Consider the following 27,571-nt stretch of genomic DNA (forward strand, 5'->3'; position numbering starts at 1 on the left):
AAATAGGCAACTCACATTATATTATTTCAGCTGAGGGTATGCTCACTAACCTTCCTTGCCTACATCATAATGCAGATTCGCTCCCTCCATTTGAAGTTGTATTGAATGATCATTTTGGTGTACAAGGTAGTTCAGCTTTGATCCATTCAGTCCCTTCATCCAGATATTTTACATAGATTATTGATCACTGATGACACTACAGTGATCTCTGAGTCAAAACTAGTTACAGTTTTATTTTTAAAAATCATATGTCACTGTTGTCTATTTCCTGTTAGTGACAACATCCCTGTTCCTGTGCAGCAGTTCAGGCGGGTTGAATGGCCTCGTCCTGGACTGTGTAATGTACCCAACGAGCTGAATTACTTCATCCTATATTCCTGTGTAATTCCTTAGATGGGCAGAATGGCCTCCTCCCGTCTCATTGTAACGATCCAGTCTGGGTGAATGGGATGGTCCTCTACCCTGTAATCGCACTGAGGGGTGGATTGGGGTAGGGTCAGCAGTATATCTCTGTAACTGCTTTGAGGGGTGAATTGAGGGAACAACTCATGAGGTAGGGATAACAGTATATCTCTGTAACAGCATCGATGAGTGGATTGAGGGAACAACACATGGGGTAAGGGCAGCAGTCTATCTCTGTAACAGCCGGGAGCGTGGATTGAGGGAACAACACATGGGATAGGGGCAGCAGTATATTCCTGTAACGGCCGGGAGGGTGGATTGAGGGAACAACACATTGGATAGGGGCAGCAGTTGGCCATTTAGCGGCACCATTCAGAATGCTCATGGCTGATCCGAGTGTGTCTGACCATCTGTTTCCTGTCTGTTCCTAATAAACATTGACTCTCCTGTCCGGCAAAGATCAGTCAAGCCCAAACTAAAATACCTAAATTAACTGAGTCTTCACTGCTCCCTGAGGATGAGGACACCAGAGATAGCACGACAGTAAAGGGAAAGGGACATCCTTCTTTCATTGTGGGGCAATTTTTAAAAAAAACTGTGTTAACCTCATATCAAATCACTGCCCCTTTTTGGATATCGTGGGACAATAACTAGGAATAGACATTAACCATTCTGCCCTCCAATCTTTTCCCACATTACCACTGACTGTTTCCAATCAAACATGTTGCTGCTGCTGTCTCAGGAAGAGAATACCTGATAGCATAACACCAAACGAGGATTACAAAAAGGAGCAGATTTAGACCATTTGGTCCATCGAGTCTGATATATCATTCAGTCATTTCTAATATGTTCCTCAACATCATTCTCCTACCTTCTCCCAGAATCCTTGATCTCCTTATAAATCAAAAAAAATATTTAATTGTGTCTTAATGGCACTCGTGTCTGTGTCTTAATGTGTATTTAACTGTGTGTCCATGTTCTTGTTATTTTTGTATTTGTGTGACTATGTCTGTCTGTCTTTGTATCAGCCTGTGTGTTTCTATCTGTGTTTGTGTCGATTTGTGTGTGACTGTATGTCTTCGTGTGCTTCTCCGTGTGTGCATGCTTATCTCCTTGTAAGCATTGTGTATGTTAGTATAGTGGGGGTATTTACCAATACATCTGTGGATTTCAATGCCTCCATCTCTGTGCAATTGGGTATCTGTTCATCTGCGAGTGAGAGAGATGAGGTTGGAACTGGCAGTAGGTTTAAATTGAGAATTGCTCTTTACTAAACACTGCTCCTTATTAGGTTAGTGGGACGTGGATGTTGTGGAATCTCCACCCAAGGCCTCTTGGCCCTCTCCGGCTCTCTCCAGGATCCTCCCCACATATAAGTGTAGGGGGTTGAGGGAACGGATATCTGGCACTCCATCACCCGGCGTGGCCCTTTCTGTCCTGTTCCAGGCTGTTTCTCCTAGAATGGGAGAAAGGGAAGGAATGAGTGAGGGTGGGAGTGGATGGTCCTGCTGTTAGTGCTGGACTAGGTGAGGTGTGACATGGTGAAGTGGCCGGAGGGAGTCTGTCCATAGTGTTGTATCCATGTCGTGCTTTAGTGTGCGGGGATTTTGCATCAGGGACAGAAAATGTGAGGGAGGGAAGGTGCTGAATTCAACTGCAGGAGTGGTCGTGCTTGAGCCTTTTTGGAGTGTGAGTCTTGGTCGAGGGGAGGTGCTATAAGAGACATACAGTGAGTGTGAGGGAGCAGTGAGAATATACGGTGACACTTATCCTGACAGAGCGGAATAGATATTCATGCTTGTCCTATATTGCTGGACCTGTCTTCAGATCATCTCAGCATCGAGGTGAGCCTCCCCGAATGTCTTATCCAAGTCTATCACAAATAACGACACAGGCTCTGTCCATCAGATTCCATAGAATGGGTTTGGGTGGGTCCTACAAATAGCAAGGAGAAACAAACTTGTGTTATATATCTGAACCAAAACTGTCGCGCAAATATTTTGCATCATATGCTCTGGAAATTATATATGCAACTATATGTAAAGGGAAGCTATGACATAGTGATATTATCGCTGGGCTCTTAACCCAGAGACCCAGGTAATGTTCTGGGGACATGGTCTCAAATCCTGCCATGTCAGATTGTGGAATTTGAATGCAATAAGTATCTGGAATCGAGGGTTTATGATGATCAAGAGTCCATTCCTGATTGTTGGAAAAACTCATCTGGTTCACTGATGTACTTTAGGGAAGGAAACGGCTGTTCTTATCTGGTCTGGCCTGCATGTCACTCCAGATCCAAGGCAACGCTGTTGACTCTTTAATGCCGTCTGGCATGGCCAGTAAATGCTGGTTATCCAGCTAAGTCCTCATCCTGTGAATGAGTAACAAATACTCGTGGGTTCTGCAGTAATAATGGATGGTGTCAAGTTGCATCGAAACTGAGTTAACTAAGTGACTGCTAATGTTGTGAAAAATCAATTCCTTTAGTGTATATCAGGTAGGTTGGAGACTATGTTGTGAACCAAACTAGAGAGCAGATTATTTCGGATTTGGTATTGTGTGATACTGATTAAGGATGATCAGCCATTATCATATTGAATAGTGGTGCAGGCTCGAAGGCCAGAATGGCCTACTCCTGCACCTATTGTCTATTGTCTAATGTGTGGTCGGAAGCACTAATTACTAACCTTGCTCTGAAGCAGCTTTGGAGGAATTGTGACATTAATATGTTGTATTTTACACGGCGTCTGCATTCAATGTGGAATGTTTGAACATTCGGGTCAAACATCATGGAAGCCCAGAGGTTAGAGGGTCAAGTTCGCTCCAGTGAATTGGGAAAATACAATATAACATTCAGTAGGAGAGCAATGGTTGTTAGACCCATATACTCTTACCGCATGGAGACAGGCCATTCGGCCCAAGCTGGTCCATTCTGAACAAAATGTCCATTCACACTAACCCCATTTCCCCGCCATTCCCCTGTATCCTTCTAATCCTAGAGGGCATCAATTTAATCCTTTCCTAACTCTGTAGTGTCCAAATGCATTTTAAATTTTGTGAATGTACCCGCCTCAACTACTTCTGCTGTCAGCTCATCCCATATGCATACCACCCTGTGTGTAAAAGAAATTGCCCCTCAAGTTCCCTTTTACTCTTTCCCCTCTAACCTTAAATTGATGCCCTCTAGGATTAGAAGGATACAGGGAAATGGCGGGGAAATGGGGTTAGTATGAATGGACATTTTGTTCGGAATGGACCAGTTTAGGCCGAATGGCCTGTCTCCGTGCTGTAAGCGTATATGGGTCTAACAACTATTGTTCTCCTACTGAATGTTATATTGTACTTTCCCAATTCACTGGAGTGAACTTGACCCTCTAACCTCTGGGATTTCATGATCTTTTACCAGAATGTTCAAACATTCCACATTGAATACAGACGCTGTGTAAAATACGACATATTAATGTCACTATTCCTCCAAAGTTGCTTCAGAGCAAGGTTAGTGATTGCTCAATCCTGGGGAAGAAAAAGATTGAGTGCATTGACTCTATCCATGCCTCCCATGACCTTATACACTACAATCAGATCCTCTTCAGCCTCATACATTCTAAAGTAAAAACTCCTAGCTTGTTCAACCTCTCACTATAACTCAGACCATTGAGTCTTGGCAACATCCTTGTAAATTTCTTCTGCACTCTTTCCAGTTTAATAACATCCTTCCTCGAGCAAAGTGAACAAAACTGAACATGACGCCACAAGTATGGACTCGCCAACATCTTGTATAACTGCAACATAACTCCATAATTTCGATACTCAGTGCTCTAACTGATGAAGGCAAGTGAGTCAAAAGCCTTTTTCAGTGCCTTGTCTACCTGGGACTCCACTTACAGAGAACCGTGCAACTGAATTCCCAAGGTCAATCTGTTCCACTACACTCCTTAAGGTCCTGCCTTTCACCATGAAACTCCTGCCTTGATTTGACTTTCTAAACTGCAAGAACTTACACTTATCTGAATTAAATTCCATTTGCCATTTCTCGGCCCACTTCCACACCTGATCAAGGTACTGCTGTAATTTCTGAGATTTCTGATAACCTTCCACACTGTCCACGATACCACCTATTTTAGTGTCACCTTGAAACTTACAAATCATGCCTGTACATTCTCATCTAAATCATAGATATGTGTAATATATGAATATATGGTCCCAGCACCGACCCCTGAGGCATTCCACTCATCACAGGCCTTCAGTCCGACAAGCATCCTTCCACGATTACCCTCTTCTTCCTATCATCAATACAATTTTGGACCTAATTTGCCAGCTCCCCCTCAATTCCATATGATCTAACCTTCCAGAGCAGCGTACCATGGGGAACCTTATTGAAGGCCTGACTGAAATCCATATAGACTATATATACAACCATGCCCTTGCCAAAGTTACTAGTCACTTCATCAAAGCAGTCTAACAAATTTGTGAGCCATAATCCCCCATTCACAAGGCCCAGTCTTTCCAAATGCATGTATATCTTCTCCCTCAGAATCTTCTCAAGTAACTTTCCTGCTACAGATTTTAGGTTCACTGGTCGAAAGTTCCCCGGTTTTTATTTGTAGCCCTTCCTGAATAACGGCACAGCATTCACTACCACCTCCCCCCCTCCCCCATTCCTCCAAGACCTCACCCATTGGCTCCAGATGATACAAAAGTACCAACCAGGGCCCCCGCTATTTCTCTCCTGTCCTCCTGCAGTGTTCCTGAATATAGAAAGTCAGGACCAGATTTATAAAAATACTACAAAATCTGAAAAATTATGTCTATTTATTTCAGGTAAAACACCCAAGAGTGAGAAAGTGAGTTAACAATGATTAGCATAATAATTTAAAGATTATATTAATCACTGGAAGTGACTTCAGAAGAATTCCACACATTGTGGAATCCTGAGAATTCTCAGAAAATTACGATCCATAAAAGGAGGGCCATGAAACGGGTAAGGAAATCAAAAAGGGAACATGCATGCAAACAAACAGGAACACAAAGACTGTATAAATCTATGTTTTATATTTCAAAGGAAAGAGAAAAGCATAGTCAAATGTGGAAATCTACAATCAGGAGAGACGAGTTTATTATGGATAACAGGGAAATGGCCAAGCAAATAACCAGTTACCTCGCATCTGTCTTCATGGAGGAAGATCCAGAAAATCACCCAAAAATACGAAGTCATCACATAGGAAATGTGGATCGAAAGACATAAAGTCAATTTATATCAGTAACAAGGCTCTACTTAACATACAGCTGGATTGAGCATTGCTAACATTGACAAACCAGATGTACCTCATACCACAATCTTCAGAAATAAACCACTAATAGAAGTATTCGTTGCACTGTCGATGACTGTGTTTATTACGAAGTGCATTCTGCATAGTCTGGATCCAAGCACTATAGATAAACGGTAGTGATCCAAGCATCTACAAAGGGAAGAAGAGATAGTGTGGAGAACTGCCGACCAATTAACTTGACATTTGTGGGGAAACTGTTGGAATCTATTATGTAGGATGTGATATTCGTTATTTAGAAATTAACAGCAACATTGGAGAGAATCAGTATGTATTTCTGAAAGGGAAATAATACTTGACAAGCTTTGGAATTGTTTGAAGTTGATTCTTACAGCATAGATAATGAGGAACCAGTACAATTGGCATATTTTAGATTATCAGAAGGCTTTCTATAAGAACTCACACAATGAGTTCGTAAATGCAATGAATGTGAAGGGTATTTGGAGGAATATATGCAAGTGGTAAATTAAAGTTTGGATTGCCTTCCTTTAAGGGAGTCAGAATATAGATGTAAAGACATGTTGAAGCAGTTTAACTGCGTGTTGGTGAGTACTGTACCTGAAATATTGAGTTCAGTTTTGGTCACCAAATCTGAGAAAGAATATGCTCACCACAGAGGAAGTTCAATGGACATTCTCCAGATTAATCCCTCAATTGGCGAGATTGTGTGATTCGGAAACTCGGCCTGTGTTCTCTCGAGTTTCAAAGAATGAGAGATGGGTCACTGTGCAATGAATACAATTAACAAAACATGTGACAAGTTGGAAATTAACAGGATGTTTCTCTGGCTGCCTAATACATTATCGAGGGAAATAATGGCAGGATAAATAACAGACCATTAAAGACTGCAATAAGGAGGAAATTCTGCACGGGTAGGGGACTAACGAACACAGGGGCATGGAAACCAGTTTCTGGAATAGTGTTGCTGGAACAGCACAGCAGTTCAGGCAGCATCCCAGTAGCTTCAAAATCGACGTTTCGGGCAAAAGCCCTTCATTAGGAATAAAGGCAGTGAGCCTGAAGCGTGGAGAGATAAGCTAGAGGAGGGTGGGGGTGGAGAGAAAGTAGCATAGAGTACAATGGGTGAGTGGGGGAGGGGATGAAGGTGATAGGTCAAGGAGGAGAGGGTGGAGTGGATATGTGGAAAAGAAGATAGACCACCTATCCACTTCACCCTCTCCTCCTTGACCTATCACCTTCATCCCCTCCCCCACTCATCCATTGTACTCTATGCTACTTTTTCCCCACCCCCACCCTCCTCTAGCTTATCTCTCCACGCTTCAGGCTCACTGCCTTTATTCCTGATGAAGGGCGTTTGCCCAAAACGTCAATTTCGAAGCTACTTGGATGCTGCCTGAACTGCTGTGCTGTTCCAGCACCACTAATCCAGAATCTGGTTTCCAGCATCTGCAGTCATTGTTTTTACCTCATGGAAACCTGCAGCCAGGGCAAGATTAGGGTGAATTCCCAGATATTCTACAAGTGTGTCCAGCGGAAAAGAATGACCAGGGAACAGGTAGGACTCATTGTGGTTTGCCAAATTGCATCCAAATGAAGTTTAGTGGTAGGAGACACAAGGTGGTGGTTGACTCCTTGTGTGACTGGAGGCCAGTGTCCAATGGTATACTACAGGGATCAGTGCTGTGTCCCTTATTATTTGTGATTCAGAGGTGCTGATGTTGGACTGGGTGGACAATGCTAAAAAGCGCATAACACCAGATTATAGTCCAACAGGTTTATTCGGCGGCACTACCTTTCAAAGTGCTGCTTCTTCATCAAAGCGCACAATCACCTGATGAAGAAGGAGCGCTTCAAAAGTTAGTACCTCCGAACAAACCTGTTGGACTCTAACCTGATGTTGTGTGATTTTCCACTTTAATGTTTGTGGTACTCATAAATGATGTCGCTGTGAATATGGACGAGGGGTGTGGAGTGTGATAAGTAAGTTTGTGTTTGATACGCAGATTGTCCGGTTGGTTGGCAGTGAGGAGGAAGGCCTTAAGTTACGGGAAGATACAGATGGTATGGTCAGCTGGTGAGATGAATGGCAGATGGAATGTAACCCTGATAAATATGAGGTGATACACTTTGGAAGAAGGAACCAGACGGGGGAGGACTCAATGAATGGCACCACACTAGGAAGGTCAGAGGGTGCTCCTCCACACATCCCTGAATGAGACTGGACAAGTTACTACACAGTTTGGGAAAGCATAGGGGACTGTAAACATAACCTTGATTCATTGACGCACAGATTATAAGAGCTATGCAGAACTTTGGTGATGCGAAGATGGAATATTGTGTGTAGTTCTGGGAATCACATTACAGGAAGGATGTGACTGCACTGGAGGGGGTGCAAAGGAGATTCCCCAGGATGTTCCCTGGGATTGAGCACATCAGCTATGGAGAGAGGCTGGATAAGCTTGGGTTGTTTAGTTTGGAGGAGAGGAGGCTGAGGGGGACGTGATTCTGAAGGCTTGGATTACGAGGAGCATGGACAGTGTGGATGGACAGCAACTGTTCCTTTTAGTCAAAGGGCCACACTTTTAAAGTGAAGGGTTTGCGGTTTAGTGAGGATTTGAGGATTGCTTTTCACCCAGAGTGTGTTGGGGTCTTAAATGCTTTTCTTGCGAGGCGAGTTGTCATGGTAACCTCAAAACCATTAGAAAATTCACGGTAATGCACTTGAAATGCCTTAAGATTCACGGCTGCGGGTATTGTGTCGGAAAGTGGGACTAATGTAGACTGTGCTGTATTTCTGATAGTACAGAGTCTTTGCTTCTATGATTGTATGGCTGTGGAAGGCCAATCACTGAGTACCTTAAAATAGGAATTGGTAGGATTCTGAAGAATATCTTAACAAAGTTTTTATGCAAAACTTGTAATATTTTCTGAAAATATGTCAACGGCAAAATTAGGGGAAAAAATGTGCAGCTTTCCTACAGTTTGATACCAGATAATTGAGGACCGGGAAATAGCAGAACTATGGAGCAAATACTTCGGTTATGCCTTCACAGAAGAAAGCAAAACAAAAAAGAAAACTTCCTAGCAATATGAGGGAACTTTCGTCTGGTGAGAAAAAGGCAATAGAATTAAATTATCAACTAAACAGTTTAGAGAAAGTATCGGACTGAAATTAATGGGCATAGACAAACTCAACAGAGATTCATGAAATAGGAATCATATTTGATAAAGTGGCTTTTAGCAAAATTATGGAGAAGCTATCAATGCAATACGAATGGAATTTCAGAAAGATTTTTGATAAAGTTCCAATCCTATTGTGCAAATTTGAATCCTGTGGGACTGGAACTAATACATGGACATGGTTCTCGAAGGACAGAGCTGGCAGGAAACAGTGAGTAGGAATAAAACAACGTTTTTTTTTGGAAGGCTAGGAGTATACAGCAAGGATCGTGGCTTGGGCGCCAGCTATTGCCAATACATATCATATATTTGGTTGAGTGTCTCAACTGCAATATTCCCAAGTTTGCTGACAGCACTAAACAATGTCAGCTTGTGAGTGGGTGAGGAGGATGTAAAAAAGCTCCAAGGTGACTGAGATAAGTGAAAAGACTGGGCAAATACGTGGCGGATGGAGAGCAATGGGAGATATGAGATGTTGTGTACTTTGATGGGAACAATAGAATGGCTGCCTATCATTTGAAAAGGGAGTGGTTGAAAAATGTTGCACTATAAAGGAACTTAAGCTGCATTTTTATTTATTTCTGTGCAGCCCTCAGAGTTCATGTAAGGCAGTGAGTTCTGAATCCAGAAGTCAATACTGGGAATGGCATTGGCACGCTGACCAGTGTATATAGACCCAGTAAGTGGGGAGCTGTAACATTGAAAGGAATCTGGGTCTCCCTGTACACCAGTCACTGAGAGCAATATTTCAGGAGCAGCAAGTAGGGAGGAAAATAAATGCTGTATTCAACTTCAATTCAGGGGGATTTGAGTACAGGAGTAAGAGTATCTTACTGCAGCTGTACAGGGCCTTGGTGAGACACCATCCAGAACATTGTGCAGCATTGTGTGCAGATTTGGTCTCTGTTCCTAATAGAGGACATAGCTGACATTGAGGGAGAACAGTAAAGGATGACCAGACTGATCTCTGGGATGACAGACTTGCTATGGGATCTGAGTTTGGGGGGACAGGACTTGTGTTCCATGCGGTTTCGGAAAGTGAGTGGAGGTCTCAGTGAAATATATAACACTCTGATTGGGTGAGACAGATTGGAAGCAGGGATGGTAATTCCCCTGGCTTGGATGTCTAAAACAAGGGGCCACAGTATCAGGTACAGACAGGCCGCTTTGCATTGAGGTGAGAATAAATGTCTGCACGCTGTGACTGGCGAACCAGGGGTACTCTCTCCCAGATCAGGCTGTGGAAGTCATGGCGCTGAATATAAATAAGGATTTCTGGAAATTAACGGGATAGGGATAGAGCAGGAGTGCGGTGTGAAGATAGAAGATCAGTTATCAGTCCAGGTTGTTCTCCAATAACATGACAATTGTGTTTCTGAGCAACACTGCGGTGTCGAAAATCGTGCAATATTAATAATGGGGTCTATGGAAAAAAAGAGGGTAAGGGGCGAACCCCAAAAAATATCAGTAAAAACCAAAAATTAAGTTTAGTCTAACACACACTAGTTCAGTCTAAATAAATCTTTAAATTACATGTTGTAATGGAACAGTGCCATAAATGTAACACTTTCACACTACAGTCACTCACTGGAGCACTGTACCTTTCACCAGAAATCACGTGGGGGCTGAATAACCACGTGATGCCAATGGGGAATTCCAGGTCTCCTCAAGATTCTCTCCACAGTTTGAAATAAAGTTCTTTCTAAATGTAGTCTACAATTTCCAGTTTCGGCCTCAGTTTCAAGGCTTCCTGAGCGCATTGCATTCCTGTTTTAGCTGACCACATTGTTTGTACATTTTGCAGAGAGAGGATCCTGAGGCTGGGTTTTGCTGTCCAGCTGGTTCCCGGCAAGGAATCGTGTCACAGTGAACGGGAATTCACTTTATCGAAAAAGATTCACGAATCACATTGCAGCCAAATTGTATTTAATCAACACGTGTTATCAGAGAACTGCCTGTATATTGAATGGAGGAACAAAACTGATGGGCTGAAGGGACTACAGCAGTTCTCATTTTATATTTCACAATGTTTAAACATATTAAGGGATATGATTATTGTATGGGGAAAACTGCACTGAGGATATGTTTGGCCATTAACTACACAGGGAAACCTCAATGTGTTGTATGAACTACGCCTGTCACAATGTTTCTGAGCAATGTGTGGGAAAGTTCTGCAAATATTGTCACAAGCTCTGGACTGTTTGGAAAGAGGTCTCTGCAGGGTCGACAGGATTGTGTTTCCTATTCCCTTTTCTCCTAACGAGTCTGGGGCCTGGTGTTCGGTACGGGTTTATCATTTAAGACTTCAGTGCAGTTTGATATAATTGAGTGTCTTGCTTGGCCCATTCAGAGATCATTGAAGAGTTTATCACATGTCTGTGTGTCTGGAGTCACTTTTAGGCCAGATCAGGAAAGCACGGGAGATTCACTTCCTGAAAGTACATTGGGGAAAGAAATCGAAGTTTACAACTGATATTGAACACAAGATCACTATTACCGACACCAGACTTTAGATCTTATTAATTGCTTATTAATTGTTTTTAATTTGCACCAGCTGCCAGAGCATTAGCCTGGTCTGGGTTAGTAATTCAGTGGCATTTCCACAACGCCACCATCTCCACATGTGGACCTATCGGAAACCCCACTGAGCAGATTATTTCTGTGCTGCTTGGCATCTCTGTCAAATTTGAACTCCCACCAATTTAACTGTCGCGTTGGGACTGAAGGACTAGTAAAGAGTCAGATTGCAGTAATCCTCATCTTAGCAGATGGGATTTAGTTGAGTAATTTTCCACATTGACAGGGAGATGTCGGAGTTGGAGCTGGAATGAAACAGCTTCCCCAGGGGCACGGCTTGTTGTGCAGCACAAGTGGTGTCAGGGCCCACTGCATTAGTCATATCTACAGTGTCCAGCTGTTTTTTTCATGTCACGTGCAGTGAATTGAATTGGTTGAAGACTGCCATCTGTGATTCTGTGGGCATCATGGTGAGGGTGAGGTGGATAATCAACTCAACACTTCTGGCTAAGGATGGTGCAGATACTGCATCTTTTACACTGACGTACAGGGCTGTTCCATTATTTAGGGTGAGGATATTTGTGGAGTCCTCTCTTCCAGTAAGTAGTTTAATGGTCCATTGACTTTTATGCATGGATTTGACAGGACGACAGAGCTTAGATCTGATTTGTTAGTCTTGGGATCATCTCTCTCTCTCTGTATCAGATGTTAGTCCTGCTTTTTGTAGTGTAACCAGTCAAGTGCGGTAGCTTTAATGGATTGTAATCAGGTTTAGGTGCACGTGATTCCGACCCGACCATGTTCACCCACACTCGTCACTGACCCATGGATCGGATTGATGGAAATGGTAGATGCATGGACTATCCTGGGGGAAAAGTTACAGATTGTCATTGAAATCTACAGCATCAGATGATAACCCAGTTTTAGCTGAAATATCCACAATTCAATGCTACTGACTGCCCCCTATTTCACACCGAGACCCATTCACCCATCAGCCCTGTACTCAGTGACCTACTCTGGTTTCTGATGCAGAAATACTTCCATTTTCATTTTCTCATTCTGCTGGAAGTCTTTCCTTGGTATCACACCTCCAATTTGTTACATAAACAATATCTATTTAAGGTACTAATCTGAATCTTTTCCTTTCAGTAATGTCATCTTCTGTATTTGAAGTGAATGTGTTTCCTTCTGTTTTTCTCCCTTACCATGATTCAGAGCTCTGCAGTGTCAGTGATGCCAGCCTTATGCAGTTTCAGAGTCAAGGAACTTGTCACTATGTGTTACTGTTCAGTTCCCAGTGTACGGCACTCCATGTTGGACAGGATGTTTGGGCATCTTTGACAATATGTCGTTGGAAATTGTTTATAAAGAGAAATTGCTAAAGATGTTGCAGAATTTTCTGGAGTGAATGCAGAGTTAAACTTTCATATCCAGTGACCCTTCTATATAGGTTTTTTACATTTATTTCCAGTATCCATAATTATTTATTTAATTGAAAAATTGTTCTGCGCCTATTAATTTCTGGAGAAACACAGCAGGTCTGTCAACATCTGCAGAGAAAGAGAAACAGAGTTAGTGGTCCCAGTCCAGTGTGACAATTCTTCAAAACTGAATACAATTGCAATATGGTCTTTTAGTCCCTTGCCAGATGTAGAGGATGGGTTGCAGGGAAAAGAGGGTGTGGCAAAATAATAACAGGCTTTTAGCAGTGGTGAACGAGAAGACTCTGTATAACGGGTCGAATTTAAGGTGTGAATGGGGGAAAGGGGTTCTCTCTATTGAATGCAAGATAAAAAGAAACAACCAGGCAAAGTCATACGGAGTCCAGGAGGGAGAATATTGACCATGTGGTATTATATAAATCTGGCCACAGATATATTTTCACTGTCGTCATCATCACCCACTTTAGACAAAGGAATTCAGGTGCTTGACTTCTTATTGGCACTAGTAAGCGTTTCATGCTGCCTTTGTATTGTAACATGGAGAAAAACAAATCACAGTATGACGTTTGGGCTGAGTGTTGGTTACCTGTCATTTTTAATATTGTTCCAATTTTGCAGTGCTTATCTTTAAACGCTTGTTCCTGAAGTTAGCATCAGATGGAGTGTAGGATGTTGAGGATTGACATTATAGAAACTTATAAAATCATGAGAGGTATGGACAGGGTGAATAGCCAAGGTCTTTACCAAAGGGTAGGGGAATTCAAACAGAGGGAATAGGTTAAAGGGAAAAGGTGAAAGAGGGTAGAGATAAAAGGGCCTCAGGGGCAGCATTTTTACACAGAGGGCGGTGTGAGCTTCCAGAGGAAGAGTGGGAGATGCAAGGACAGCTACAACATTTAAAACTCATTTGGGAAAACATATGAATGGGAAACATTTAGAGGCCCATGGGCCTAATGAAAGCAGATGGGACGAGTATAGTTTGGAAAACGTGGCCAGCATGGACATTTAGAAAAGCTTCATGCAGAGTCAGGGTGGGTTTGTGAAAGGGAAATGATATTTTGCCCTGTAAAATCATACAAAGTATTTCTGGAGATGCCTGAAAATGTAACAACGGACTTGATAAAGGGGATCTGGTGGACACGAGGCTTTCCTGACATTTTCCACAAGGTATTACAAAACAAAAGTTCTGACACAAAACAGAAGCTCCACGACGTCGGATACTGTATTAACGTGGGATGAAGATTATTTAACACAGAAATTGGAGAGTCAGGAATAACGGATCTTTATGGTAATGGTTTATCTGCAGGAGTACCACAAATATCAGTCTGATGGCATCAGTTATTTACAATCTATGCTGACAGGCTGAAGGAGGGAGTTGAGTGCAACATACTACCGAGCTTGAGGATGACACTGAGAATCAAAAGGCAGGCTGTTACTTAATGGGGAGGACTTCCAAAAAGGAACAGTAAAGGCATTGGAGTCTTCCTGTGTATGAAACATAAAGTCAGCATGATGATGCAGCAAGTAACCTGGTTGGTACATTAGGCGGTTTCCTGGGAAGAAAGGGTTGTGTTATTGAGAATCTCTAAGATGGTGAGGCAATAATTCATTGTGGTTAAAATGAATGAGGAGTGATACTGCTGAAACCTACAAGACACAGAAGGGGTTGGAGAAGATAGAGGTTGAGAAGTTGTTTCCATTCTTGAGCAAAGTGTCGAACTCGATGACATAGATACCAAATAAGGATCATCGATTTCAATCTGAGATGCAGAGTCATGTCTTCTCTCCGAAGGTAGTGAATGTCTGGAACTCCCTAACTCAGAGAGGTGTGGAGGGATACAAGGAGTCAGGAAGAGAGTGGAGTTGAGCCCTGGAGTAGATCAGCCATGATCTTATGAAATGACAGGGTTAGCTTGAGGGGCCGATTGACCTACTCCTGTTCCTATTTTTTCATTTCACATGTCATGCTTTTGGAAAGTAACGGGTTATTTTGCTAGAAATCGTGTTGTACAATGTTGCATTCAGGGAGAGCAGAGGATTTGTTGTTTTAACCCTGGGTGGGGTATGTGGCTGTATTCCCAGCGTATCTGGGTCTGCAAAATGACCCACATCTGGAGCAGAAGTTACAGAGAGGGGAAGCCTGGAAACAGGGACTGGGGGGTGGAGGTGGTGGCCAGTTTCTGATCCAGCCTGGATTTTCCAAGAACATTTCCAAAACTACACCTAACCATCGGAGTGGCCTCGATCTGTCCCTGTTTAGCAGGTCCGAGTGCTGAATGGAACATCAGAACATAGGGCTGAGGGACACAAGTGGGCCATTCGGCCCTTTCACACTATTCCACCAGTAAATAAGGTCATGGCTCATCTCATTGCGATCCCAGCTGCACGTTTCTTTCCATGCACCATTATCCCTGATTCACCTGTCCATGGAAAATCAGACAAAGCCAGCTTCGACGTAATATAAAGGTCCAGCCACGCCAAACTTCTGGAAAAGAGAATTCCCACTTGACTGAAATCCCACTTTGTGAATTTATCCTAATTCCTGCTGTGACGGATGTTGGAGGGTGTCACTGTTTCCTTTTCTCGTCCCATTCCTCCACTGCTGACACCAAATTTTAAATGTAACCAGGTTGGTGATATGGCCGATGATAAAGTTCTCAGATTGAGTCAGTTTCAGTGACAGGAACAAGTCAGGCAGATTTCTTTAGTTAGCTGCAAGTAACTAATGGACCTCACGGATGCGCATGGTGGATCTGTGGTTAGCACTGATACCTCCCGTCACCAAGTAGCTGCGTTCAGTTCCAACCTCGGCAACTCTCTATGTGGATTTTGAACATTCTCCCCATGTCTGTGTGGATTTCCTCCCAATGTTTTAGTTTCCTCCCATTGTCCATCGATATGCAGCTTAGAGTGGATTGTCCATGCTAAATTGCCCATAGTGCCCAGGGATGTGTAGGTTAGATAGGTTAGTGATGGGAAATGCAGGGTTACATGGATAGAGTATGGGGGCAGGTCCGGAGGGGATACTGTTTCAAGGGTCAATGTGGACTTGATGGACGGAATATCCTGCTTCCACACTGTAGAGATTCTATAAAAACAACAAGAAGTTTGGACGATACAAACACCCAGTGGGTATCTATCTGATCTTTCTCCTCTAGGTTTTGTATGTTTCAATAAGATCACCTCTCATTCCAAGAGTAACCTGTTAAAGCTTTCCTAATATAAGACCATCATTCCTGGAATACATGAAGTGAAATATCTAACTGCTTCCAATTTAATTATATCCTTTCTCAGGTGAGGAGACAAAAATAATCTCTCACACAGATGAAGTTAATTTTTGTTTTCTCAATGGTGAGAGTATTTGAAACTCTCTTCCCTGCAGAGCATTGGAGGCAGAGATATTGAATATGTTTGAGGCACAGACAGAAAGTTCATAAATAATAACGGAGTCAAGGATTATCGGGGAATGGCAGGAATGTGCAGTGTTGGGGAAATGCTGACAGTGGTAAAAAAAATCACACTGCTCCAGCACATCCAGGAATATAATGCAAAATGAAATGATAATATCGATAAAATGTTAAGGGGAAATCCAAGATGGTGGCTATCTGGAAGGTCTGCTTTGATGGGCTCTGCATCACAACACGGGCAAATGTTTCCCTAACCCACTCCATCCCAGCAACTTACTTAAAATGCTTAGTTTTTGAAAGTTTTGAGAGTTGGCAGTTGCAGTAGCCTTAGTTTGTGTAGTTTTTAAGCTCTATGAGACTTTGTTTATTAATGATCAGAAATTCGAGTTCTTCCTCTCTCGAGTTCAAATGTTGCTACAGTGTGTTCTGGGTAATGATGTGCTTAAATGGTCTACCTGGAGCATTAAGGTGAGCCATTGGCCAGAAAAGAGGAAAAAATTACTTTCTAGTCTTAAAAAGAGAGGGTGGATGTTGTCCTATTGCAGGAGATGCACCTTGATGACAAGGAACATTTGACATTACAGCAGGTCGGGCTTGATCGGGTTTATTTCTCCTCTTTTAATATTACGAGGAGGGGAGAAGCCATAATGGATAAAAAGAATCTTCCATTTAACCTACTAGAGTGTATTTGACACGCACGGGAGGCTCATAATACCCAAAGCCTTGAACTATAGTAAAGAATATAGTATTTTGAATGTTTATTTCGGTCGTTCATGTGATGCAATGCATTCATTCGCTTGTTGCCTTTCCGGGCTATAAGATTAATTTTACATAGTTGGAGGCCATGCCTATGGGAGATCTTAGGGAAATACCTGATACTGAGGCCAAATCCTGGTTTCCTTTTAAATGGTCACGGGGGTGGTTTCCCTATTTCAGTATATTCATTATATCTGTCTTTGATCATTTATTTAACGTGAACTATGTCCATTTGTTTGACAAAATTAAACAAGACCTTCAAAGATGGGAGGCATTTCCAATATTCTGGCTCGGTCAGATAGCTGTTATTAAAATGAATGTCCTTCCTCATTTCCTCCACCCAGGTTCAAATGCTTTCTTTGATGTTTCCCAGACAGATATTTCGGAAACATAATGGCTGGTTTAGCTCTTTTATTTGACACGATAAGCGATTCTTTATCCAGCTAACAAAATTGCAACTGCCCCACAGATTGTGAAGAGTAGATCTCCCCGATTAAAAGCAATCAATTAATTTCTTTTTCATCGTATGTTAGTTTCTGGGCCGCTGAGGTCTCGGCATCAATATGGCGAGACATTGATCCCTCTCAGACAAAGTGAACCCTTATTAGTCTGTTGTTCTTCGATAAAATGACAACATGTATGGAATATTGTCATAAAATAATGGTTATCAATACTGTTAAAACTTGAAGGACAATGCGTGAGATCGAGGCAATACAGACAAAACCATGTTTCTTACCCCTATAATTGGTATACCGGAGATAATGGATTCCAGGTTTAAACTGTGGGCAGCGAAGGGGATACCTTGTTTGGATGATTTAGAATTAGTAGAATCCCTACAGTGTGGAAACAGGTCCTTGGGCCCCACAAGTCCACTTCGACCCTCTGAAGAGTAATCCACCCACACCTATTCCCCTACCATCGTATATTTACCCGGATTAATGCTCCAATTTACAGATCCTAGAACACTATGAGCGATTGAGCAATGGCCAATCATCTAACATGCACAGTCATAGTTGAGAATATACTAACTGCACACAGCCGGTCACCCAAGGCTGGAACCAAACCTGTGACCGTGGTGCAGTGAGTCAGCAGTGCAAACCACCGAGCCAACACGTGTTACTTGAAGGAGAAACAATGATACCGTTTGATCAAATAACTCGTAAGTCTGGACTACCTAGTAGAGACTTCTTGTGTTTTTCTTTCCAGATTAGAGATTTGATTAAAAAATGCAATTTTACAAGACACTGAAAGATCCGATACAGAGAAGCAGGTGATTATTGTAAAGAATACACTCTCTGTCAGTACCCTTTACCATTTGTTGGAGAGTGTCCCTGCAGACAAGACTGTGCAGCTTTGTGATGTCTGTGCGCGAGAGTTGGGGGTTTAGATCTTTTCGGAGACATGCGAGGATATTTGTGAAAATGCTCGAAGGATTTTGATCAGTAATAGAACCCATTCCATGCAGTTGAAAAATCTTCATAGGGTCTATGTGGCCCCAGACTTTCTCTCAAAATTCAAAGTGGGATTATCTTCAGCATGTCCTAAATGCAGAATGACTACAGACACTCTTACTCATTGCATGTGGTCCTGCTGCAGGCTTTGTATATATTGGATCACTGTGTTCGGTGTGATAGAGTGGGTCTTGGGGACCAAATTGGCAATGGAACCGATTTTCTTTTCCTGGACCTGCCCAGAATATCTTACACAGATGCACATGGGGAAAAAATATATCCTTACTTGCTATGCTAGGAAAAATATTATGTTGTGCTGTATGTCTGAAAACTCCTCGGGTCTGTTGAGACTTTGTAAGTTTATCATGGAGAATATCCCTTTGGACTTTCTCACCAGCATGATGCACCAAAAAACAGAGATTAATATAAGTCATAGAATCATCGAGTCATGGAGACGTACAGCATGGAAACAGTCCCTTCAGTCCAACCAATCCATGCCGACCACATATCCCAAACCAATCTCGTCCCACCTGCCAGCACCTGGCCCATAACCCTCCAAACCCTTCTTATTCATTTCCCCATCCAAATGCCTCTCAAATATTGCACTTGTATCTGCCTCCCTGACATCACCTGGTAGTTCATTCCATACATGTGCCACTCTCTGTGTGAAATAGTTGCCCCGTAGTTCTCTATTATATCTTTCCCCTTTCAGCCTAAACCTATACCCTCTCGTTCTAACTCCCCGATCCCAGGGAAAAGACTTGACCTATTTACCCTATCCATGCCCCTCATAATTTTGTAAACCTCAATAAGGTCACCCCTCAGCCTCCGACGCTCCAGGGAAAACAGCCCCAATCTGTTCAGCCTCTCCATATAGCTCAAATCCTCCAACCCTGGCAACATCCTTGTAAATCTTTTCTGAACCCTTTCAAGTTTCACAACATCTTTCCAATAGGAAGGAGACCAGAACTGCAAGCAATGTTTCAACACTGGCCTAACCAGTGCCCTGTACAGCCACAACATGATCTTACAACTCCTGTACTCAATACTCTAACCAATAAAGGAAACGCCTTCTTCACTATCCTATCTACCTGCGACTCCACTTTCAAGGAGCTATGAAACTGCACTCCAAGGTCTCTTTGTTCAACAACACTCCCTGGGACCTTACCATTAAGTGTAAAAGTCCTGCTAAGATTTTCTTTCCCAAAATGCAGCACCTCGCATTTATCTGAATTAAACTCAATCCGCCACTTCTCAGCCCATTGGCCATTTGGTTAATCAGAGGTGACCCTCTTCGCTCTCCACTACACCTCCAATTTTGGAGTCATCTGCAAACTTACTAATTGTACCTCTCATGCTCACATCCAAATCATTTACATCAATGACAAAAAGTAGTGAATCCAGCACCGATCCTTGTGGCGCTGCACTTGTCACAGGCCTCCAGTCTGAAAAACAACCCTCCACCACCACCCTCTGTCTTTCTACCTTTGAGCCAATTCTGTATCTTATGGCTAGTTCTCCCTCTATTCCATGAGATCTAACCATGCCATTCAGTCTCCCATTGGGAACCTCATCAAAACCCTTACTGAAATCCTTCTGCCCTCATCAATCCTCTTTGTTACTTTCTCAAAAAACTCAATCAAGTTTGTGAGACATGATTTCTCATGCACAAAGCCATGGTGACTATCACTAATCAGTCCTTGCCTTTCCAAATGCATGCACATCCTGTCCCTCAGGATTCCCTCCAACAACTTGCCCACCACCAACGTCAGGGTGATTGGTCTATAGTTCCCTGGCTTGTCCTTAACACCCTTCTTATACAATGGCACAACGTTAGCCAAGCTCCAGTATTCTGGCACCTCACCTGTGACTATCCATACTACAAATATCTCAGCAAGAGTCCCAGCAATCACTTCTCTAGCTTTCCACAGAGTTCTAGGGTACACCTGATCAGGTCCTGGGGATTTATCCACCTTTACCCGTTTCAAGACATCCAGCACTTCCTCCTCTGTAATATCGACATTTTGCAAGGTGTCACCATCTATTTCACTACATTTTATATCTTCCGTATCCTTTTCCACAGTAAATACTGATGCACAATACTCCTTTAGTATCTCCCACATACTTCCTGTGCCAGGAAAAATATTCTGTTGTGTTGGATGTCTGAAAAACCTCTGGGTCTGTTGGGTGGTTGTAAGCTCATCATGGAGAATATCCCTTTGGACATTCTCACCAGTATGGTGTACCGAAAAGCAGAGATTTATATAAGATATGGCAACCCTTTTTGGATTACTGCGATACAGGCTTATCTGCCACTCTAAGAAGGGCTTTTATATAGCCAAGACGATATTGTCTAATGAATCACATATTGAGAATTATGAACGTATGAATGTGTTTCAGTTCATGCTCTCGAAGAACGAGAGCTATCACTTTGTTATGCTGAACCGTATTATTTATTTATTATTTATTGTTTATTTTTGCTTTTCTTCTGTCCGTTTAGAGACTTTAACTTATTTTGTATATACATACACATGGGTGTATTTTCGTTCAGTTATTTGAGTTGTTTTGTTATTGGTTTAATATAATAATAAAAATGTATTTTTCAATAAAAAAATTTGTTAAAAAATTAAAATGCTAACATCGATAGATTAGAGTCCCAAATAACTCTCATTAGAGAGACCACTTATGGTGGTTTACGTTGAAGGCCACCACACGGGTGATGGGGTGAGGTTGAGAAAGCATTCCCTTCATGGTAACCTCTGTCAGTGTGGGGAATTGAACCTGTGCTGGTGTCCTCCCTCTGCATCACAAACCAACCATCCAGCCAACTGAGTGGGAGACTGTGTAATGTTGCACACAGAATCAGTCACAAAAAAAGGGCAAGAGAAATTTTAATGACAAGGGAAAAGGTGGATTCGAGATTTAAAAAAATGTTCTCTGCTAGAAATCATATTTTATAAAGAGACAAGTGTTTGGAAGCTGTCTTTGGTTGAATACAATAAGGTGAGACAAGTGAAATAACCAGAATGACTAATTGTGATTGGATATCGATAACCATAAAATAAGTGCATGTTTTTGATTGGTCTGTGGAAAGCTTGCTGACTGTTTCATGAATTTATAAATCAGATGAAATATAGTGAAAGGAGAGTCCATACACATGGGAAATGCCTTCTGAACACATGCCAGAAGCAACCCGGGGTATGAAGTGTCTGAGAATCGTCTGCTCGGTAACAGGAACCTGGGGGTCGAATGACTGAAAGTTCCTGTAACATGGAGCTGAGAAAACCATAAGAACACCCCCAAACGAATTGAACGTTGGAGCATATTTGAAGTACTGAATGGCCTCATGATGGATTTTAATTCAGTGTGATTTGAAAAACGTACATCTCTCCTCCATCATCTAACGTGTTACACACTGGGGCACAGCCGTTTTCCTGAAACTGGGGATACGTTGGAACAATACCTGGAACATTCCATAATTGACATTCTGCAGAATATTCTCTAACTATGTTGGGGGCATTAGAAAGGCAAGAGAGAAAGAGAGGGAAGGTGCTGCATAGAAGTAGTGTGAGTGGTGGACCATGAGCCTTGTTCGGGGGTCGGTGCAATTACAGATATACAGTGAGTGTGAGGGACAGAGAAAATATGGTGACCATTATCCTGACAGAGTGGGGAAGCTTATTGATGCTTGTCCTGTTTTGCTGGACATTGCGTCAGACCCCAGAAACTGCACTGAGCTGGGTGGTGAGCTCAGACCATGCTCGGTGGTTCTGGTAGTGTGGCGCCCTCTGGAAAGAGAATGGTCCCCTTTTGTACTAGCGCATCCACCAGGACCTCCGTGCTGCTGTCGACAAACCGTAGTGTAATTTCCCCTTCATTGCCGTGCTTGGGGAAAATGTGCAGGGCAGCTCCAAACTGAGAAAGCGCAACCGTGTGCCCATTGATCTTTTAAAGATGGCACCAGTGTCAGGGATTACGGAATATCCAGGAGCATCCGGGCGACTGTGAGTAGATCCAGTCATGGTGGATGGGAGAATCGGGCTAGCATCGTATGAGAGGGACACTATGGAGTAGGATGTGTAGTTAATGAGATGAGTTTGGTAAGATAGCACCATGAAACTAGCTCGGCCTCGTGCAGACAACCCCTCTGTCACGCTCAGTGAAAATGTCACTGACACAGTTTTTTGTTAGGTTCAGCCCAGTGAGGAGAAGACTCTGCTGTCCTCACTCCCAGTTACAAAGCTGCAGAACAAATGCTCATCCAAAACTGTCCATCACCTGAACTCACAGCAATATCCCTTTCACTCATAATTCTTCGAAATACTGACCCGTGTTGCATGATACTATCGAAATGTCTTCATTTCAGTATTCTGAACCTGTGAACATATCCTTCCATGACATTTTATCTGTATTCTCCCCCCCACCCTGTCTCCACCCCAAAACACACTCATTTGCATTCATACTGCATGAGACTGCCAGTATGCCTGGCCATTTGGCCCAGCTGGTCCATGGCAACCAAAATGTCCATCCAGACTCATCCCATTCCCCTGCCCTCGTTTAGTATCCCTCTAATCCTTTCCTATCTGTGTATTTGTCCAAATGCCTTTTCAATGTTGTTATTGTACCCACCTCAATCACTTCCACTGACAGCTCAGTCCATATGCGTACCACACTCTATGTAAAAAAGTTGCCCCTCAGTTTCCTTTTTATATTTTTTATCCTTTCCACAATTAATGGATGTCCTCTAGTCGTCGTTTCCACAACCTTGGGAAAGAATTTTGAAGTATTCACCACATGCACGCCTCCCATGATTTTATAAGAGCTACACTTCTATAAGAACCCTCTCAGTTTCCTACGCTGTAAAGAAATAAGTTCTAACCTGTCCAATCTCTGCCTATAACTTAGAGCCTTTAGCCCCAGGGAACATCTTTGGAAATTTGTTCTACGTACTTTCTTGTTCAATAATATCCTTTCTAGAGCAAGGTGAACAAAACTGAACACAATACTCCAATACAGCCTTACCAACATCCTGTAGAACTGCAACATAACGTCCCAACTTCTATACTCAATGCCCTGATGAAGGCTAATGTCCTAACAGCCTTCTTCACTGTCCTGTTTATCTGTGACTCAAATTTCAGACAACCGTGCACCTGATGTCCAACGTCCTTTTGTTGCCGTACACGCCTTAAGGCTCTCTCATTCGTCATTAAATTCCGACCTAGATTTGATTTTCCTAAATTTTCCTTATCTATATTAAACTCCATTTGCTATTTTTCAGCCCACTTCCCCAGCTGATCAATGTACTGCTGGAATTTCTGATAACGTTCCTCACTGTAAATGATGTCTCCTAATTTAGTGTCATCTGCAAACTTACTAACGTTGCGTTGTGCACTCTGGTCCAAATCATTGATATAGATTACAAACAACAATGGGTCCAGGAGCGATCACTTAGGCACTCCACTAGTCACAGGCCTCCACTCCGACGAGCATACCTCCACCATAGCCATTTGCTTCATAACGTCAAGCCAACTGTGTCGCCAATTTGCCAGTTTACATTGGAGTCCATGTAATCTAACCTTCCAGAGCGGCCGACGATGTGGAACCTTATCAAAGGCTTTACTGAAATCAATATTGATTATGTCCACCACCCTGCCCTCGTCAACCTTCCTGGTCACTTCCTCAAAAACTCTAACAAAATTTGTCAGGCATGATCAGCCACGCACAAAGCTATGCTGACTGCTCCAAGTCAAACTCGGTCTTTCCAAATGCATGCATATCTTATATCTCCGAATCTTCTCAAGTGGTTTACCGAAACAGATGTGAAGCTTACTGGTCTATATTTCCCAGACTTTTCTTTGCAGCCCTTCTGAATAAGGGCACAACATTTGCTACTGCCCAGTCTTCCGGGATCTTGCCCCTGAACGATATTCTCTCGCCTCGTGCAGTGCTCTTAGATATATCTGGTCAGGACCAAGAAATTTATCTGACTTTGTGCATTCTAATATGTCCAACAATACCTCTACTGTGATATGGACAGTACCAAGATATCGCAACTAACCTCCCAAAGGTCACAGGTCTTCATGTCTTTCTTCATGATAAACACAGAGGGGAAATTGAGGACCTCACCCATCTCTTAAAGTTTTACACATGCATGCCCATTTTGGATTTTAAGGCTTCGTATTCTCTCTCTAGTTTTCCTTTTTCTTTACTAGACTGAATTTGGATTCACCCTAATTTGCTCAGACAAGGCTATATCATACCCCACTTTAGCCCTGCTGATTTCCTTCTTCAGTAAATTCCTGTATCCCCTGTGTACCTCCAGGGATTCCCTTGGTCCCAGCTGCCTGTACCTGAGCGACGCCTCCTTTTTCTCTGGTCAGAGCCTCAATATCTCTTGTCATCCAGGGTTCTCTCTTCCAACCTCACTTTCCCTTCACCCTCACAGGAACATGCAGAACTTGAACTCGAGCTATCTCACTTTTGAAGCCCTCCTACTTTCCTGGGATCCTTTTACCTGGAAACACACTACTCCAATCAAGCCCTGAAATCCCCTGCTAATTCCAACAAAATTCGCCTTGCCCCATTTTAGAACTTGAATCTGTGGACCAATTTTGCCCCTACCATACCTATTTGAATATTAATACAGCTCTGGTCACTTTTCCCAAAATGCTCCCCCACTTTACCTCCATCACCTATCCACCCCTATTTCCCAACTGTAGGTCGAGTTTGTCCCTTCCGAGTACGATACTCTAAAAATTGCTTGTGGAAACCTTCCTGAACGCACTTAACAAATTACGTTCCATCTAAGTTCTTAACCCTCTGGAAGTCCCCATCTATGTTAGGATAATAAAAATCACCTATTATGACAACCCTATTGCACCTGCAAGTCTCGCCAAGCTCCCTGCATATTTGTTCATCTAATTCCCATTGATTATTTGAAGGCATATAGTACAATCACTGTAACATTACCACCCCCTCTTATTGTTTGCATCATTTACAAAATCTCATTGGTTATTATCTCAGATATTTCATCTTTAAATACTAGAGTGATACGCGCCTTAATCAGAACTATTGGTATTTAAATTGTTTCCATTTACATCTCTTCGTCGCAGTGACTTTCACATTCGCAGCATCCCTTGTCAAGGCACAGTGGAGATATGGAGCTGCAAATGGATGGGAGCTGCACATCCTGTCAGTTCCAAAATTGGCTGCAAGTTTCCCCACACTGGGCAGTGATCTAACACATTGTTACCGAACAATGCAACAGCCTGTGTTTATACATGAATGAACAATGTGGACTGCACAGCTCCCCATGCTGGAGATTTAGCCCAGGATTATAGATCCAGCAGTGGTGTGGGCTGCATGTAGTTTCACTCTGGATATAGCTGGGTTACATTCAGCAAACACTAGCCGGATCTACACAGTGCTCCATCCTGAATATGTAATGGATGGGCTGGTTAGGTGAGTTGGATTGCGAATGTGAGAGAACTAAACATCTGGCAATGCCTTTATTTTGTGTTTTCATTCTTGTGATTGGACTTTTCAAATCCTGACTCATTGACTTTGACCCGACCCTTCGATGAGTGATGGTAACTGTTGTTCCAGTATCTGTGTCGGCAAAATGACCAACAAATGGAGCAGAGGCTGCAGAGAGGACAGTCTCCATAAAATGGAATGAGGGAATCACCATCAGATCAGCCGTGGTCTTAGTGAATGTTGGGGCAGGATTGAATGGACCACTGATGCAACTTATTCATAAATTTCTCTTGTTCCAAGCAAACTCCCGTTTTCTCCCAGTGTCCCATACTGGTGGGGAGTGAGGTCCCCTCCTCCTGTTCCTGCGTAACAGGAGCCTCGGGCCTCAGTAGCCTCCAGATTTCCCTGTGCCCCAGTTTTGAGCAGTTGAGTCTCCTGTTCCTGTGTCCCAGTTTCAAGTAGTTGGATGATTTCCTCCTGATCCCAAGTTTTTGAAAGTAGATGTCCCCCTCCTTCTCCTGAGTAATAGGCTCCAATAGCTCTGTGTTCACCTGCTGCTCCTGTGAAATGGAGGTGGGGGAAGGAATGGCCTCTTCACATTCTTTACAACTTTTCTTGATGAAAGGCCATTCTACTGTTTCTGTAAAACACCATCAAATTCTGAATGATGTATTTTTGTATTTGACTCTCAGTAATTGAGCAAACAAGCCGACTGGCAGAGCTCAGACGCTGGATAGCCTCCTCCTGTTCCCGTGTTATACACTGAAGAGTCAATAGACTCTCAGGGACATACAGCAAGGAAAAAGATCGTTCGATCTGGTCATCCATACCGCCAAATATCCTAAATTAATCTCGTCCCCCTTGCCAGCACTTGGCCCATCTTCCTCTACACACTTCCCAGGCATATATCCATCCAAATGCCTTTTAAATGGTGTAACTGTACCTGCCTCCACCACCTCTTTTGTCTGTTCAATCCATACACACAGCGGTCTCTGTGTGAAAATGTTGTCCCCCATTTCCCTTTTTAAATCTTTCTCCTCTCACCTTAAACCTTTGTCTTCTAATTTTGGACTCATCTATCCTGGGAAAAGACATTGACTGTTTACCTTATTTATGCCCCTCATGATTTTATAAACCTCTTTAAGGTCCCCCCTCAGCCTCAACACTTGTAAATAGTCCCAGCTTATTCAAACTCTCCCTGTAGCTCTAACCCTCCAAACCTGCAACATTCTTTTCAATCTCTTCTGCATCCTTTCAAGTTTGACAACATCTTTCCGACAGTAGAGAGACCAGAATTAAAGGCAATATTACAAAAGTGGCCAAACCAATGTCCTATACAGATTTAACATGTCATGCAAATGTTTCAACTCAAAGCACGCACCAATCAAGGGAAGATCACCAAATGCCTTCATCACTGCGCTCTCTACCTGTGACAGCACTTTCAAGGAAAGGAGAACCTGCACCACGAGTCTAACTTTGCTGCCTCACAGGGCAGCGATCTGGGTTTAACTCCATCCTTGAATGACTGGCTGTGTGGAGTTTGTACATTCTCCCCGTGACTGTGTGAGCTTCCTCGGTTGCTATGTTTTACTCCGACAGTGTAAGGATATACAGGTAAGGGTAGGTTAGCCATGCTAAATTGCGCACCGTAC

The sequence above is a fragment of the Chiloscyllium punctatum genome, chromosome 31, assembly GCF_047496795.1.
Source record: "Chiloscyllium punctatum isolate Juve2018m chromosome 31, sChiPun1.3, whole genome shotgun sequence".
Lineage (NCBI taxonomy): Eukaryota > Metazoa > Chordata > Chondrichthyes > Orectolobiformes > Hemiscylliidae > Chiloscyllium > Chiloscyllium punctatum.